The sequence below is a fragment of the Trichosurus vulpecula genome, chromosome 7 (assembly GCF_011100635.1).
Source record: "Trichosurus vulpecula isolate mTriVul1 chromosome 7, mTriVul1.pri, whole genome shotgun sequence".
Classification (NCBI taxonomy): Eukaryota; Metazoa; Chordata; class Mammalia; order Diprotodontia; family Phalangeridae; genus Trichosurus; species Trichosurus vulpecula.
Window position 1 is genome coordinate 62,034,209 of NC_050579.1, and position 15,932 is coordinate 62,050,140.

The 15,932-nt window shown below is 41.3% G+C and overlaps 1 protein-coding gene across 1 annotated transcript in view; it reads right to left on the reverse strand.

The window, feature by feature from the left end:
• GPSM2 (G protein signaling modulator 2) overlaps positions 1–2,665 on the reverse strand; it is a 58,178-nt gene extending 55,513 nt beyond the window's left edge. The window contains exon 1 of the mRNA XM_036767228.1: positions 2,265–2,665. The gene's annotated coding sequence lies outside the window, so the exon portion shown is untranslated. The remainder of the gene's footprint in view (positions 1–2,264) is intronic.
• Positions 2,666–15,932: the final 13,267 nt, after the last annotated feature.

The window sequence follows — 15,932 nt, forward strand, 5'->3', positions numbered from 1 at the left end:
GAAATTAGGCTTTTTCCCTTTCTGGTTTATGTTAGCACCATACCTACAAGTTCAATCAGCTCAAAAAAATGGATATTAAACTAAAGCTGCTGTTAGAGATTCTGATTAGAAAATTACTGCAGAAAAGCTATCTGCAGTCAGTGTTAAAATATATACATATATTTACATATAAAATGTATATACATATGTGACATACACAAAAACATATATGCATAAACATGTATATATACACTGATACCCTCTCATTGATATCTTTTAAGAGATCTATTCTACTTTCTCCCAACATACTGTCATTTAATAATTAGTTTACCATTCATGGGAAAAGATAAATGTGACAATTTCTACCTTAAAAGTTCCTTTATTGTAACCATGGCAAATGATTACTGTTTTTATTCAAAATTTAAATTTTATTCAAAACAAGTTTTTTTTTGTTTGCTTATTCACTTCATAGTACCTACCATACTACCTTGCACATAGGATGAGCTCAAAAGACACGTTAATAATATCTTACTTGTCTTATAAGATCACTTGTAAAATATAAAGGGAGCAGCAGCAATGAATGCTGAAAGCTTTGGGAAAAGTGGGTCCAAAACAGAATGTCTTACCCATATTCAATTAATGAAGAGAATTTGGAGAGTGTTCAAGTCCGTGGCACGGAAAGCTCCCCACTGTCTCTAGGACAGCCTATAAAACTCCTGTGTTAGGCTCATAAAAGCCCTACACACTCTAGCCTCATGACACTTTTCCAGGCTCACCTGCTGCACACTGTTCTCCCTCATTTATGCTAAGGTGAAGCCAAACTGGCCCACCCCAGGCTTCTGCTTCCCTCATACAACAGTTCACTCTCCAGGGTGGGTGCTTTTGCACAGGCTGTCTTCTACAATTAGAACGCACTCCCTCCTCAACTCGAGATGTGAAGGATCCACTCCTCTCCATTGTGGGGACTAAGACAATCCCCCCCCTCCCCCGCAACTGCCAGTGCCCTCTCCTCTCAAATTACTTTGTGTTGATGTATGCATGTTCATGTGGTCTCTCTCTAGTTGAGAGTTTAAGGCCCAAAGGCTATTTAACTTTTTTACCTTAACATCCCCACCACCTAGCAAAATGCCTGGCACATGATAGGTGCTTGTGGACTGGAATGAAGAAAAAAAGGCTTCAGAGCTAAAATTCTCCATCCCACCAGACCACAGATTTTCACTGCCTTTCTTGTGCACCTGCTTCTAAATGATTAACCAAAACTTTCTTAATGGTGAGAATGCAAGCAATATTGATCAGACGCAATCACCCTGTTTAACATTTTAAAATTCACATATCTTTGAGATCTTAGATACAGCATTTTGAAATTTCATCACCGTTGGTATGGTAACTTCCCCCATAAACACGAGCAGCTCTATCCACATTACTGATAGAACGGAATGCCAAGTGTTTTTTGTATTTCAATTAAACAAATATTTTATTCTAAAAATGCAGATGAATCAAATTTTGCTCTAAGAAAATGTATCCCCTACGTGCAAAAGTTAAAATAACTTCGCTTCAATTTTTTTTGTTAACGAATTTTCCCCTTTTAAAATATAAATAAGGCAACCTAATGTAACCTAATGTTTTGTTTGAAAAAAGTTAAATCTCTAATGCAATTGCTAAGTCTAGTGCTAAATCAACACATTAGTGAGGAAAGATTAAGTTTCTTACAAGGCTAACCGAAGGAAATGATAATAAGGCAATGATAATGTTTAAATTATGCATAGGCTACCAAAACTTCATGAATAGCTTCGAAGAGCGAAGATTAAAGCCCACTCTGGCTGTTTTTACTCCACTGAGACACAAGCACCTAACCTACAACCTGTTGAGCTCTCGTGAGACGTCTTTTATTAGAGCTCTCGTGAGATGTCATTTATTAGAACAGGTTGTCAAATTTGTGTTTGAAAATTTAAAATTTCGCAAAACAAAGGGGCAGCGTGGCAATACCCTAATTTTTAAAAACACACACGCGCGCGCAGCTCCCAGGGCATCGCACCCCGAAAGGCTTTCTTTCTCGGGGCCCGCCGCTCCGCGCCCTTTAAAGCTGCGGACCTGGGGGCGCGCGGGCACCCCGGGAGGCGCGGGGCTGACAGGGATCGGGCCGAGCACCTCGCAGGCCCCGACCCGCCGCCCGAGCTGCCCGGCCTCAGGGGAAGCTCTGGGTGCACAGCGCCCGCGCGTCCCGGCAGACCGAGTGTCCCCCTCGATCTCTCCGTGCCCCCTCCCAGCCCCGCGGCGGAGCTCACCTGCCTCCGTCCTGCTCCTCCTCCGCGGACCCCAAGCGGGGAACGGCCCGCAGCTGTTCCGCTGCTGCTGTAGCCGCCGCCGATGCAGCCGCTGCCGCCGCGGCCGCGGGCTGCAGGCCAGACAGAGTGCGGGTGCCCCGCCCCCAGGCCGGGACTCAGCGGAGCTCGGGAGGCCTGCACCCAGGCTGAGGCAGGGGCAGCGCCGGAGGCTGGCTCGCGCCCCCGCCCCCTTCCCTCCGCCAATCACGTGGGCCAGAGCTGCCCAGAGCGTCCCTCGCCCTCCCCTCACCCAAACCCACCAATGGAGTCCCCCTTAGCAGCGCCGGTCACCACGGCCGCGCTCAACGACTCCGGAGCCGGTCGCCCTCCCTGGAGCATTGTGCGCCTGCGCGGCTCCGGGCTGTTCGCGTTCAAACTGGCACTGCCCCCGCGTCTTTCGTACTGGCCAATGGGCGGGCGCGTGGGCGGGGCGGGGCGGAGCGTGCTCTCCCTCGTCGGGTCCTCGGTGGTCTGTTCTTCCCCCTCCCGCACTTGACGGCCCGGTCCTCTGGGCTCGACACCCTCTTCGGCCCCTGCGCCCTTTGTTCCATGGTGAAGGATCCTGACCGGTCCTGAAAGAGCCCCGTTCTCCCCAAGCAGGGCAGGGCCTAGAACCCTCCGAAAAGGCAGGGACCGACTGAGCCAGGGCCTCTGTCCCGGAAAGCCCCCTCCTGCCCCGGGAGTGACCCGAGCCCGGGGGTCCCCTGACAGAACCCGGGGGTCGCCTGACAGTCCCTGGGGCGTGCGTTAGAGCTGGTCACCTGCCATGTGCACAGTAATTTTCATGTGGTCTCCTCCACGAAAGTACGAGCCCCTTGAGCGGGTAGGAACTTTGACTTTGCCTTACTTTACATACTCCCAGGGCTTAGCACAAAATAAGCCCTTCAATAAATGTTTACTGACTGCCTTGACTTAAAAGGCAGTTTATAAAGAGAACTGGATAGTTCAGAAATAGCTAGTCTGTCCAGCGTAGAGAGCCAGTCGATTAGCACTCAGGTGCCAGGCACTGTGCTGAGCACTAGGGATGCAAAGAAAGGCAAAAGACAGTCCCTCCTCTCAAGGAGCTTACAGTCTAAGGGGAAACGGCGTGCAGACAACTGTGAAAAGCAAGCTATGTACAGGATAACTTGGATAGAAGAGGCTTTGTGAAAGTGGGCGAGAATGAGCCAGAGCTCATTTTAAAGAGCTAAAGTTTGGCCTCCAACGTTTTTGGATGGTAAGTTGGCTTAGGTCTAGAGGCAACAGCGGATAACATATACCAAAGACAAGAAGAATCTTCTGTTTGTTTCCCCCAGCCTCTCAAAAGTTGTGTTACCCCTCAGAGAATTAACTAAGTCTAGTGCTTAGCATAGAACCTTAAAAAGGGGTACATGGGAGCTGGAATGGGGATTTTATTGATAAAGGCAATCAAGAATGAGGAAATTCTCTTCACTAGTGCAGATTAGCATCTTATCTTCAGTTATAGAGCTGTCTGGAGCATTGAGAATTTAGTGACTTGACCAGGGTTACATAGCCAATATGTGTCAGAAGCAGGACTTTTACATATGAAGAAATTGAAATTGTGACTTGCCTAGGTAATCCCAGCAGAGATTCTAGACAAGTTATTAAATGAAACTCATTTTATAACCCATGTTTTACAAAACATTATACCACGTAGAAGACTACTCAGGAAATCAAGAAGATATTTCCCTGATGACTAGCCATCCTGATAGCCGACTTGCCTTCAGGATAGTGCTATCATCTGAAAAATCATTTTATGATGCTATTATTGGTCTTAAGTCTGGGATTGCACATGTGCCCAGAGGTCTCCTTCGATAGGCATATCACGTGAATCTAAATTGTAATTCTAAACCCTTTCTACCTTAGTGGTTAGACTCTAGTAGCTCAGGTTAGGTGCCTCTAACCTGCCCCAAACTCTCAGGTTGCGTCAGCTGTTACCTCCTTGTAACTGCATCAGAGAGACTTGTGGCATGAAGGGCCAGATTATTATTTAGGGCCGTCCCACTTCAGTTGGCTCAGGCATACACCTGGAACCCTGTTGTATCCTGGCAACTACATTGCCATAGTGTACAAATAAAGGAAAGTTATATTAATAATAAAATAGACAACCTAATACTGTGTAAATTTAGCAATGATGACAGCCCAATTTCCCTGCCAAAATGTTCACAGTTCCTTATAGCTCCTAAAGGCTTCATTCACACAGAGGAATACCATCTCTCTCTTTGCGTTCTCTCGCCAAGACACTTGGTCTTTCATTAGCCTCTCCTGTAAAAGGTACTCATAGATAATCAGTGCCTCTCACCATTATCCCAAACATCTTCTGACTTAATTATCTTCTTTAAAACTACTCAGATGTCCACAGATTCCGCCTGTGTGACTATAGGCAAGTCACTCGACTTCTTTGGGCCTCAGTTTCCTCATTTGTAAAATAAAGTGATTGAATTAGATGGCCACAAGGTTTCCCTTCAACTCTAAATCTATGATCCTAAGATCTTTCAGATACGCTGAGAAGGGGTTCTAATCTAGCCAAGAATTACCACTCTTTTGGTCACTCAATAAACCTTAAATACCTTACTATGTGCCAGTGCTAAACACTGGGGATACAAAAAAGATGGTCCCTGTCCTTAAAGAATTCCCAGTCTAACAGGGAAACAGTAAGTAAAGAAATGTGTACAAACATGGTATATATAGGGTAAATAGGAAATAAGAGAGGGGGTTTTGTGGGGTTTTGATTGGTTGGTCGTTGTCCTTCATTCTTGAAGAGGACCAAAATGACATCACTTTATTGGAGTTGTGTCTGACTGTGACTGATCAGAGCGATACAGGCTCAGAAGGCTCTACTACAGGTTGGGAACAAATAGTCCATGTAAACATTTGGAGTGGAGGTGTCTCACATTTCTTTGGAGCTACCGCAGTTCTGCTTCGCTCATAGAGCACAGCACCTTCTTTGATGCTGGGTAGTCATGTGCCAGTGTCTTCCATGTCATACGATTGATTCCAAAGTTCTTCAGAGAGACCTTGAGAGTGGTCTTGTATTGCGTCTTCTGACCTCCATGTGAGCACTTGTCTTGTGTGAATTCTCTGTAAAATAGTCTTTTAGGCAAACATACATTTGGCATTTGATCGTCAGAGTCGCACTCTCTGCAATAGAATTTGAATGCTTGGCAGTTTAACTCTAAAAAGGACCTCAGTGTCTAGTACCTTATCTTGCCGGGTGATCTTCAGAATCTCCCTAAGACAATTCCTAAGACAAACGATTCAGTTTCCTGACGTAGCACTGCTATGCTGTCTAGGTTTCACAGGGAGACAAAATGAGGTCAGCACAATAGCTCTGTAGATCTTCAGTGTGGTAGGTAGCCCAATACCTCTTCTCTCCCACACTTTCCTTTAGAGCCTCCCAAACACTGAGCTAACTTTGGCAATGCATGTGTCAACCTCTTCATTCATATGGACATCCCTGGAAAGTATACTTCTAATGTAAGTGAACTTATCCACAGCATTCAAAATTTCTCCATTTGCTGTAACTGATGGTTCCACCTATACATGGTGTGGTGGAGAACCTGTGTTTTCTTGATGTTAATTTTTAGGCCAAAATTAGCGCAAGAAGCAGAGAATTGATACATATTTTGTTTCATCTCAGCCCCACAGGCTGCATGGAGTACAAAATCATCTGCAAACAAAAAATTATGCACCACCTCTCCCTCCACTTTAGTCTTGGTTTGTAGCCTTTTCAAGTTAAATAATTTACCATTATAGTATGGTAGCTGACCTTTATGCCATTTTCATCCTCATTGAAGGTGTCTGACAACATTGCTGAAAACATCATACTAAAAAACATGGGAGCAAGAACACAGCCTTGCTTCACTCTGTTGGTGACTGGGAAAGAGTAAGATCATGGTTTATTATCCAGAACCCAAGCAAGCATGCCATCATGAAACTGGTATACAATACTGATGAATTCTCTCGGCAACCAAATTTTGACATATTTTTCCACAAGCCCTCACAATTGACACTATCAAAGGCCTTGGTCAGATTGACAGATGTCACATACAGATCTCTGTTCTGCTCCTGACATTTCTCCTGGAGTTATTGGGCAGCAAATACCATATCAACCATTCCTTAATCTTTCTGAAGCCATACTGGTTCTTAGGTAGATGACCATCTTCCAGGTGAAGGATCTGCTTATTAAGGAGGACTCTGGCAAGAATCTTGACAGCAATGACTAAGAGACAGATGACTCTGTTATTGTCACAGGACAATCTACTTCCTTTGCCTTTATAGAGATGGACAATGGAGGCATCCTTGAACTCCTGGGGGATAACCTCCTCTTGCCATATAACCCAAAAAATTTCAGGCAGCTATTGTATGAGCAGTGGACCCCCTACCTTGTAAATCTCAACTAGAATAGAATCAGTACCAGGTGCTTTGTCATACCAGAGGAGCCTAATGGCATTCAAAACCTCTTCTTCTGTTGGAAATTCTGCTAGAGAGGGATTGGCTTCAACGTGAGGTATATGGTCAGTGGCTTCAGCTTTGATTGATGATGGTCTGTTGAGAACACTATGGAAGTGTTCAACCTATCTGTCCAGGATCATATCCTTATCACTAATCAATGTGGTTCCATCAGTACTGAGTAGTCAAGATACACATCTTTGGTCCATAAATAGACTGCAGGGTATCAAAAAAGCACTTTGGATTGTTACTATCAGTGTAAAATTGAATTTCATCTGCCTTCTTACTGAGCCAAGAATCCTGCATCTCTCTAAGCTTTGCTTGCACTTTTGATGGAGTTAAACAATGCCTTCTTAGAGACAATGAAATACTCTGCTGCTAAACCCTGTGGAGTCCTCAGCAGCTTTGAATTTCCCATAATTTTTGTCAAACCAATCTGGATGTTTGTGAGTGTTCTGGCCCGGATGAATGAATGTGGTACTGTACACCAAATCTCTGAAAGCTGTTCACTCCTTTTCTGCTCCACCATTGCTAATGCATGGCTCAGCTTTCCCTCCACGTTAGCAATGAATTGTTCTTGCTTGAAGAAGTGCTCCCATCTGTTGATATTAAGTCTTCTGGTAGTTGTCTTGCCTTGGGGGGGGGGGGGTTCTGCTTTTGTTGAATTTGAATATTAACTTGAAGAGGATAAGTCTATGATCAGTCCAGCACTCTGTGCCACACATTGCCTTCATCATTCTCATATCCTCTCTATGGGGTTTTAGTTGGAATTTAAAGAAAGCCAGGGAAGCAAGTAGTTGGAGGAGGGAAAAACATTGCAGGCATTGGGGGACAGCCAGAGAAAATATCTAGAGCTGAGAAATGGAATGTCTTCTTGATGGAACAGCCAAGAAGCCAATGTCCTTTGATGAAAGAGTATGTGTTGAGAGTAAGGTGTAATAAGACTAGAAAGGTAAAAGGGGGCTAGATTATGAAGGGCTTTGAATGCCAAACAGAGCATTTTGTATTTGATCATGGAGGCAACTGGGAACAACCAGAGTTTATTGAATAGGGTAGTGACATGGTCAGACCTCTACTTTAGGAAAATCACTTTGGTGGATGAATGGTGGATGGATTGGAGGCAGGCAGACCCACCAGCAGGGTATTTTGATAGGCTAGGCCACCAAAATGGTGGCAGTGTTAGAGGAGAGAAAGAAGTGGATTCAAGAGATATCTGTTATTTATGATAAAGTTCCGGAAAGGGGAGGTCAGTGGTGGGTTGTTTTTTTCCTCCTTGGGTCTTTCAACCTGATTATAAATCCCTCCCCACCTCTAGAAGTATGGGTTATTTTTGTCTTCATACAGACAGATGCATCCCTTTCCCTCTAATACTTCCTACCATCCTGAGCTGCAGCAGTATCTCTGTCACTAACTCCATAGTTAAGGTGAATATCTAGTATCCTGCCAATGCCCTGCCAAACAGGTTTGGGTATCTTCCCAAGGGGACTATGCCTTTGCCCTTCAGGGGCTGTCACTCCATCCCAATATTTCCTCAGTTTATTCCCATAAAACACAGGAAGCACATTGTATAAATGAAGTCTTCATCCCCTCCCCCCAAAAGAGAGTTACATCTGCAAACCTCCAAAGCCATAGACACAAAATGACAGTATCTATGTGAAGGACATTCGAAATCTTCCGATGATCTTGGGCAAGGTTTCTACCATCTCATCAATAAATCTGTGTATGCCTTGGAGTATATCCAACCCCCAAGTATTTTATAAGATTATAAGATTCTAGAGCCAGAAGGGACTTTTAGAAGTCGTGTAGTCTAAACCTTTCATTTTACAGAGGAAATTGAGACCAAAAGAGGTAAAATTACTCGCCTAAGATGAAAACCAAATCCTCTATCTCTAGATCCAGTGGTCTGTGTGTAATTTACAATGATTGTGAACTTCCTACATCTGAAAGATGTCTTTCCTACAGGATTTGCTATGATCTCATCAAATAATACACATTAATGTAGAGAGTACAAGCATCAACCATACTAAGAAATGATGTCGACGTTTTAATGTGTCCTAGGATAGAACTACTAGAAAGAGTGTGATCGGGATGAAAAGATTAGGTAAAGGTCCTGACCACTAGAGTACCCTAAGACTGCATAAATAGAAATGACTACCAATTCTACTGAACAAGTTCTTTCTCTGATAATTGTGGCCACCTCTACTCTGTGTTGCAGCAAAGTCTAACATTCTATATACCTGACTTCTATAGCCCAACTCTCAGATTTGCTGTGGACAAGTCAATTGCTTTCTTTCAGTCTCAGATAAACTGGTGATATTTTTACTAACTGCTTTGAAAGAATGGTGTTGTAAGGTGCCTAATTGGTGTCTGTAATGTGGCTTAACAGCCTTAGACTAAAAGTACTATTTAGAGGTAAAGCATTATTATCCCTTGCACACATAATGCTCCATTTCCTGCCTTTAGCTGTTGTTTAGAGTTATGTTAATGCTGTTCCAGCAACTAGTAGGGTTCCATGCCTGAGGTGATTACATTTATTTAGTGGGTGAAAAAATATCTACCTCACCTGGGTGTTGTGAGTCTTAATTAATTAATGTTTATACAACACATTGGCATCCTGTCATAAAAGGGTAAAGGTAAATTATTATTAACCTCTTCTTTACTTCCTGTGTTGTTTAAATGGTGACTGCCCTATGCTATTCCAAAAGAGTTGCTGCTTCAGCTGCTGGGTTGAGGTCATGCATATTTTGAAGCCTAATTGGTTACTAGTTGTAAAGAGTTTTGTGATACTTAGAAGAAAAGTGCTAAGTCTTCATCTCCAACATAAATGTTTTGTCCGATAATTGGTTTACACACACACACACACACAAACACATGCACACATCCATCATTGGGATGGCCATTTATAAGGGATATAGCAGAGGGAATGCCTATTCAGGTATGAGTTGTACTAATGATATCTAAAGCCTCTTTCAACTGTTTTTCTGCCATTCTGTGACCTTGGCATTTAACAAATTAAATTCAGTATTTTTGAATGTCTACTATGTATGAGGCAATGTACAGAAAATTTTAGGCTTTTTCCTTGCCCTTTCTAGTTAATCTATATATAGCCTTGTGCTAGAGACAAAGAGTACATTCAGGATGGTGAGAGGACCAGAGACTCTACCACACAAAAATTGGTTGGAGAAGTTGGGGAAGTTTAGCCTAGAAAGAGAAAACTTAAGGGCATGGTAGACTTCTGTTATTTGAAGGGCTGTCATTAATTAGACTCCTTCTGCCTGGGTCCAGAAGGAAGAACTAAGAACAATATTTGAAAGTTACAAAAAGGCAAATTTATTCTCAGTATAAAGAAAACCTTACCAACAAAGCTGTCCAAAAATGGAATAGATATAACTTACACACACTAAGACCAAAATAACAGAATTCCTTCTTACCTCCCCAGTTCCTTCAGCCAATCCTCAAATGACATGAATTCAAGGATGTTGTTTGAAAAAAAGCAGAGTATATGAAAGGACTACCATACCTCCCTAATCCTGGAAGCTATATCTCAATGCAACCCAAGACTGCATTAGTTATTTTGGTTACATTTTCACACAGCTAATTTTTTTGGAGGCAATCAGGATTAAATGACTTGGCCAGGGTCATACAGCTAGTAAGTGTCTGAAGTCAAATTTGAACTCAGGTCCTCCTGACTTATGCTCCATTACACCACCTTGCTGCTCTACGTACAACTAATTCATATTAAGATTGCAGTTAACTAGAACCCCAAGATCTTTTTCACTAGCTATGCCTCCCTCATTTTGTACTTGTGAAATTGATTTTTCAACCTGTGTAACACTTTACATTTATGCCTACTGAAGTTCATCTTGTTGGATTAAACCCCATGATTCATCTAGCCTGCTGAGGACTTTTGTATTCTACCATTCAGGTTATTTACTGCTCCTCTCAGCTTTGTGTCATCTGCAAATTTGGTAAGCGTGCCATCTAAGCCTTTTTCTAAGTCATTGGTAAATATGTTAAAACTTAGCACAGGGCTAAACATAGATCATTGGAGTCCTCCTACCAACTTTTTTACTATTTGAGTCTGTCCATTCAAACAGAGTTAAAGCCATCTAATTGTATTATCACCCCCCTCTTTACCCTCATCTCTCCACCTCTTCTAAATAAAATTGTTTGAGATTCTAAGCAGTCTCCCTTTCTCTTTCTTTTTCCCTTTCTCCTCCTTTTCACCATCCCCCTCCCTCTCTTCCTCTCTCCTCATTGGCACAGTAGATAAAACACTGGAGCAGGAGTTCAAATCCAGCTTCAAATATTTACTAGTTGTGTGACCCTGAGCAAGTCACTTGACTATTTGTCTGCCTCAGTTTCCTTATTTGTAAAATAGAGATAACAATTAGCACCTACCTCTCAAATGAGATGTTTGTAAAACTTTTCATAAAACTCAAATGGCTAAGTAAATGCTATTATATATGTATATATACATATATGCGTATATGTGTGTATACATAGGCATGCATACATGTATAGATATACACATGTATGTATATATAGATGTATACATATATGTGTGTATATTATTCCTTGATCTACTAATTTAGTAACCTTGTCAAAAAAGAAAATAAACTTCAGCTGTCGTGACCTTGATGAACCCCTGCTTGGTCTTTTTTTTTTCTCTAAACTTCTTTTTCTAAAAAAGGACTTCTTTTTCTAAATGTTCACTAACCATCTCTTTAATAATTTGTTTAAGAACTTCCCCCGGAACTGGAATTGAGCTCACAGACCTATAATTTGCTAACCATTCTCTTCCATTTTTGAAAATCAGGACTTTTTCCCTTCTCCAGTCCTCTAGTGCTTCCCTTGTTCTCTGTAAGCATTCAAATATCTCTGATAGAAGTGTTCAGGAATAACATCAACCAAGGCTTTGAGCACCCAGGTATGGTAGTTTATCTGGCTAAGGCAACTGAATTCAGTGAAGGTACACCACTGGATGCTCTCTTCTTACTTATCATCTTGGGTATCAACTCCCCATTGGCCATTTTTGTTCTGTCATTTCCAGTGCCAAGGTCATTCTCCTTAGCAAGAAAAACAGAAACAAATTAAGTACTGAGTAACTCTTATTGCTTTGTTCTCAGTTATCCGTATCCGATTGAACCCAAGCAGCAATCCTGTCCTTCCTCTGAAGGTCTTAAAGAGGAAAATTTGAAGAACTTCCTTCAACATAGAGCTTAACCCCTTCTCTCCCCACCAGGCTTTTTTTCCTTTCCAGCCCCAGAGCTCATTCTGGGCTTTAGACCTCATGACATTATTCTATAAGACTGCAACATACTCGTATTCAGCCTCTGTTACCTGCCTTATATCATTTGATGAATTCCCACATTGGTCTCTTTTGACATCTCCTAATTTTCCTACTCACTGGAATGATTGTCAGTCTTGACTCCAGAGGACATTAAACATACTTCTCTCTGTTTGATAGAAAGGTGGAAGACATAAACTCAAGTCATGTCTACCATTAAGCTAGAAGGGGCCCCAGAGGCCCATATCCTTATGTTACAGATTATTTTTACATATGAGGAAACTGAGGCCCAGGGAGTTTAGACTTGCTCATAGTCGCATAATGAATATTAGAGGGAGCTAGGTGGTGTGGTGGATAGAGAACTGCTTCTGGAGTCAGAGTAGACCCAAGTTCAAATTCAGCCTCAAACACTTACTAGTGGTGAGAGCCGAGGCAAATTATTTAACCTCTGTCTGTCTGTCTCAATTTTCTCATCTACAAATGGAAAAGATAATAGTAGCACTTACCCCCAGTGTTATTGTGAGGATAAAATAAAATAATATTAAAGTGCTTTGCAAACTTTAAAGTTCTGTATAAATTTTAGCTTTAAAAAGGTAGGATTTGAACCCTGGTTCTTTGACTCAGAAGCCAGTTCTCTTTCCTCTATGCCATGCCGCCTCTGTCACCCATTTGATTTTTAAGCCTTTTTGATTAGATTTGTAAGATCCCAAGCAGGTCCTTTTTTTTATATTCCATCCCACGACATCCCTATGTGCTGCTGTCTAGAAATACAAATTCTGTTTTTAGACAACACCTTTTAAGCTTTTCCCAGTTCAATTTTTCATTTCTGCACCCCTTTACCTTTAAAGGGAAACCATAAAGCAAACACAAACCCAAGCCCTTATGACTTCAGTGTCTTTCCCAAGGCATTGGAATCTTTGGAAATACTTTCTTGGGTTCTTCTGGCAGTATCATTTGTGACCACATGAGTCACCAGAGGTGGTAATAATCATCCAGTTTGACAAGTCTTGGGAGGTTCTCTGTCATGCCTTGGATACATGCCCAGGAAGACAACAGACCTTTCACCATTTGAGGTTGACAAATGGCTGCCTCAGTATCCCCAAGTATGAAATCACCAACCACCATTATTTTTCTCTTTTTCTTCCTTTAACCACTACTGGATTAGAATAGAGACAGCTTGGTAGAATTATGGATAGAACACTGGACCTGGAGTCAAGAAGATCCAGGTTCAAATTTGATCACAGAACCTCGCTAGCTGTATGACCTTCTGCAAATTGTTAGCCTCTCTTTGCCTCAGTTTCCTCAACTGTAAAATGGGGATAATAACAGCACTTACCTCCCAGGGCTGTTGTAAGGATCAAATGAGATAATATTTGTAAAAATGCTTAGCACCGTGCCTGGCATATAGTAGGTTCTATATACTTATTCCCTTCTTACAGCATTTTATAGATGTGCCCATCTACAAAAGAGATGATCTCTCAATTGTAGCTTCTGTGGCTGTAGAATTTGTCGTTCTTTGGAAAATAAGCAGCTACTTTCTACTTAGAAAGTGCCTCAAATCTTGTGTACAGTTGTCATATTTTTCTTTCCCTTTTCCATCTGTATTCCTTCTGCTCTCTACCCTCTTAATAAAGGTCAAATTTCTCCTCAATTACTTCAGATCCTCTACTGCCTCCACCTTCTCTACAGTGAAGTCCCACTTCTGGGTTTTGTTTTAAACATTTCATTGTCCCTGATAGCCTAGAGGATGGAGAGGCATTCCAAGAGTGCTTCACCTTCTGTTTTAGACAGGAGAACCACCTACACTTGGAACATAGAGATAGCAGTCCCTTGGCCCGGGGAGAGATACATACACTGGAAACTTAATACGAGCCACTGCAAATTGTTCTCTGCTGTACATGTTGATAGTGATTCTCAGCCTTGTTTTTTCGGACTGACCATGAGTATTTGCATCCCACCTCCTAAGCATCCCCTTAAGAACTTTATAACCTTTGTCACCTTTTAACAACTCAAAAGCTGCTCCCCGCTTCCCTTTGTCCAAACAACTTTATAGTTTGTCCTACTTCTTTTAATTTTCTCGCTAACTTCTTGTTTTACAAATTTGTTTTACTTACCAATTTACTTTAACAATTTGTTTTAATTACTTTTTCTTACCTCATGTGCCTTGTTTAGTCCCTGGCACATAGTAGATGTGTAATAAAGACTTATTGACTGTCTGACCTATGAATTACCTTTTCATCTTCCTTGTTAGGTATATTCCATTCCTTAGTCTTGCTCCTTTTTTCATGCAATCTCTTTTTCCCCACAGAGTTTGGAAGTAGACTCTAGATAATAGAGATTGTTTTCCTTCAAATTTTCCTCATTTTTTTTTAGATTCCTATAACTGGTCTTTCTACCACCATTCTATCCCTCTTCAATTTCATCCTTCACGCAACTCCATTCACCTATTACTGAATAGCCAGATTCTCCTTCCACCTTCTGTGAGAGAAGGAAAGGAAAATGGCAACAACTTTATACCCCTCCAACTATGTCACCATTCTTCACAAGCTAAGGCACCACTCCAGTTATGTCACAACTCTACTCAGAATCTTTCAATATCTCCCCATTCCTATAAAATCTAAACTCTTGGCATTCATTTAATGTCCTTTACAAATTGGCTGTAACCTGCCTTTTCAGTCTTCATACTGTTCCCTTTTTCATATTTTACATTCCAGTCAAACTCAGTCTCCTGTTTTTGTTTTGCTCTCATCCTGAATTGAAGTTCCTCCTTCCTCCAAGGCCCACCCACGTCAGGTGATATCGCTTTCACAAAGCTTTTCTTTTTTAAAAATAATTTTTAACATTTGTTTTTGTAAATTTTGAGCTTCAAATTCTCTTCCTTCTTCCCTTCCCCCCTCCATGAAAAGGCAAGCAATTTGCTGTAGATTATATATGTAGAGTCATATAAAACACATTTCCATATTAGCCATGTTGCAAAAAAAGACAAAAAACCCCAAGAAAAATAAAGAAAATAAAATAAGTATGCTTTGATCTGCATTCAGACTCCATCAGTTCTTCCTCCGGAGGTGGGTAGCATTTTTCATCATGAAGTCTTTCAGAATTGTCTTGGATCATTGTACTGCTGAGAATAACTAAATCATTCAGAGCTGATCATAATACAGTGTTGCTGTTACTCTGTACAGTGTTCTCCTGGTTCAGCTCACTTCACTTTGCATCAGTTCATTTAAGTTCTCTCAGGCTTTTCTGAAAGCATCCTGCTTGTTGTTTCTTATAGCATAACAGTATTTTATCACAATCATATACCACAGCTTATTCATCCTTTCCCAAATTGATGAGCATCTCCTGAACTTTTAATTCTTTGCCACCACACTGCAAATATTTTTGTACATATAAATTCTTTTCCTTTTACTTCAATCTCTTTTGAATACAGACCTAGTAGTGTTCTTACTAGGTCAAAGGGTATGAATAGTTTTATAACCTTTTGGGCATAGTTCCAAATTGCTTTCCAGAATGGTTAAATCATTTCACAACTCCACCAACAGTGCATTAGTGTCCCAATTTTTCCATGTCCCCTCCAACATTTGTCATTTTTCTTTTCTGTCATATTAGCCAATCTGATAGGTGTGAAGTGGTACCTCAGAGTTGTTTTAATTTACATTTCTCTAATTAATAGTGATTTAGAGCATTTTTTCAAATATCTATGAACAGCTTTAATTTCTTCTTCTGAAGACTGACTGTTCATAACCTTTGATCCTTTATCAATTAAGGAATGTCTCTTATTTTTATAAATTTGACTCAATTCTTTCTATATTTGAGAAATGAGGCCTTTATCAGAGAAAATTGGCCCATTTTCCTGCTTTCCTTCTAATCTTGGCTGCAGTGGATTT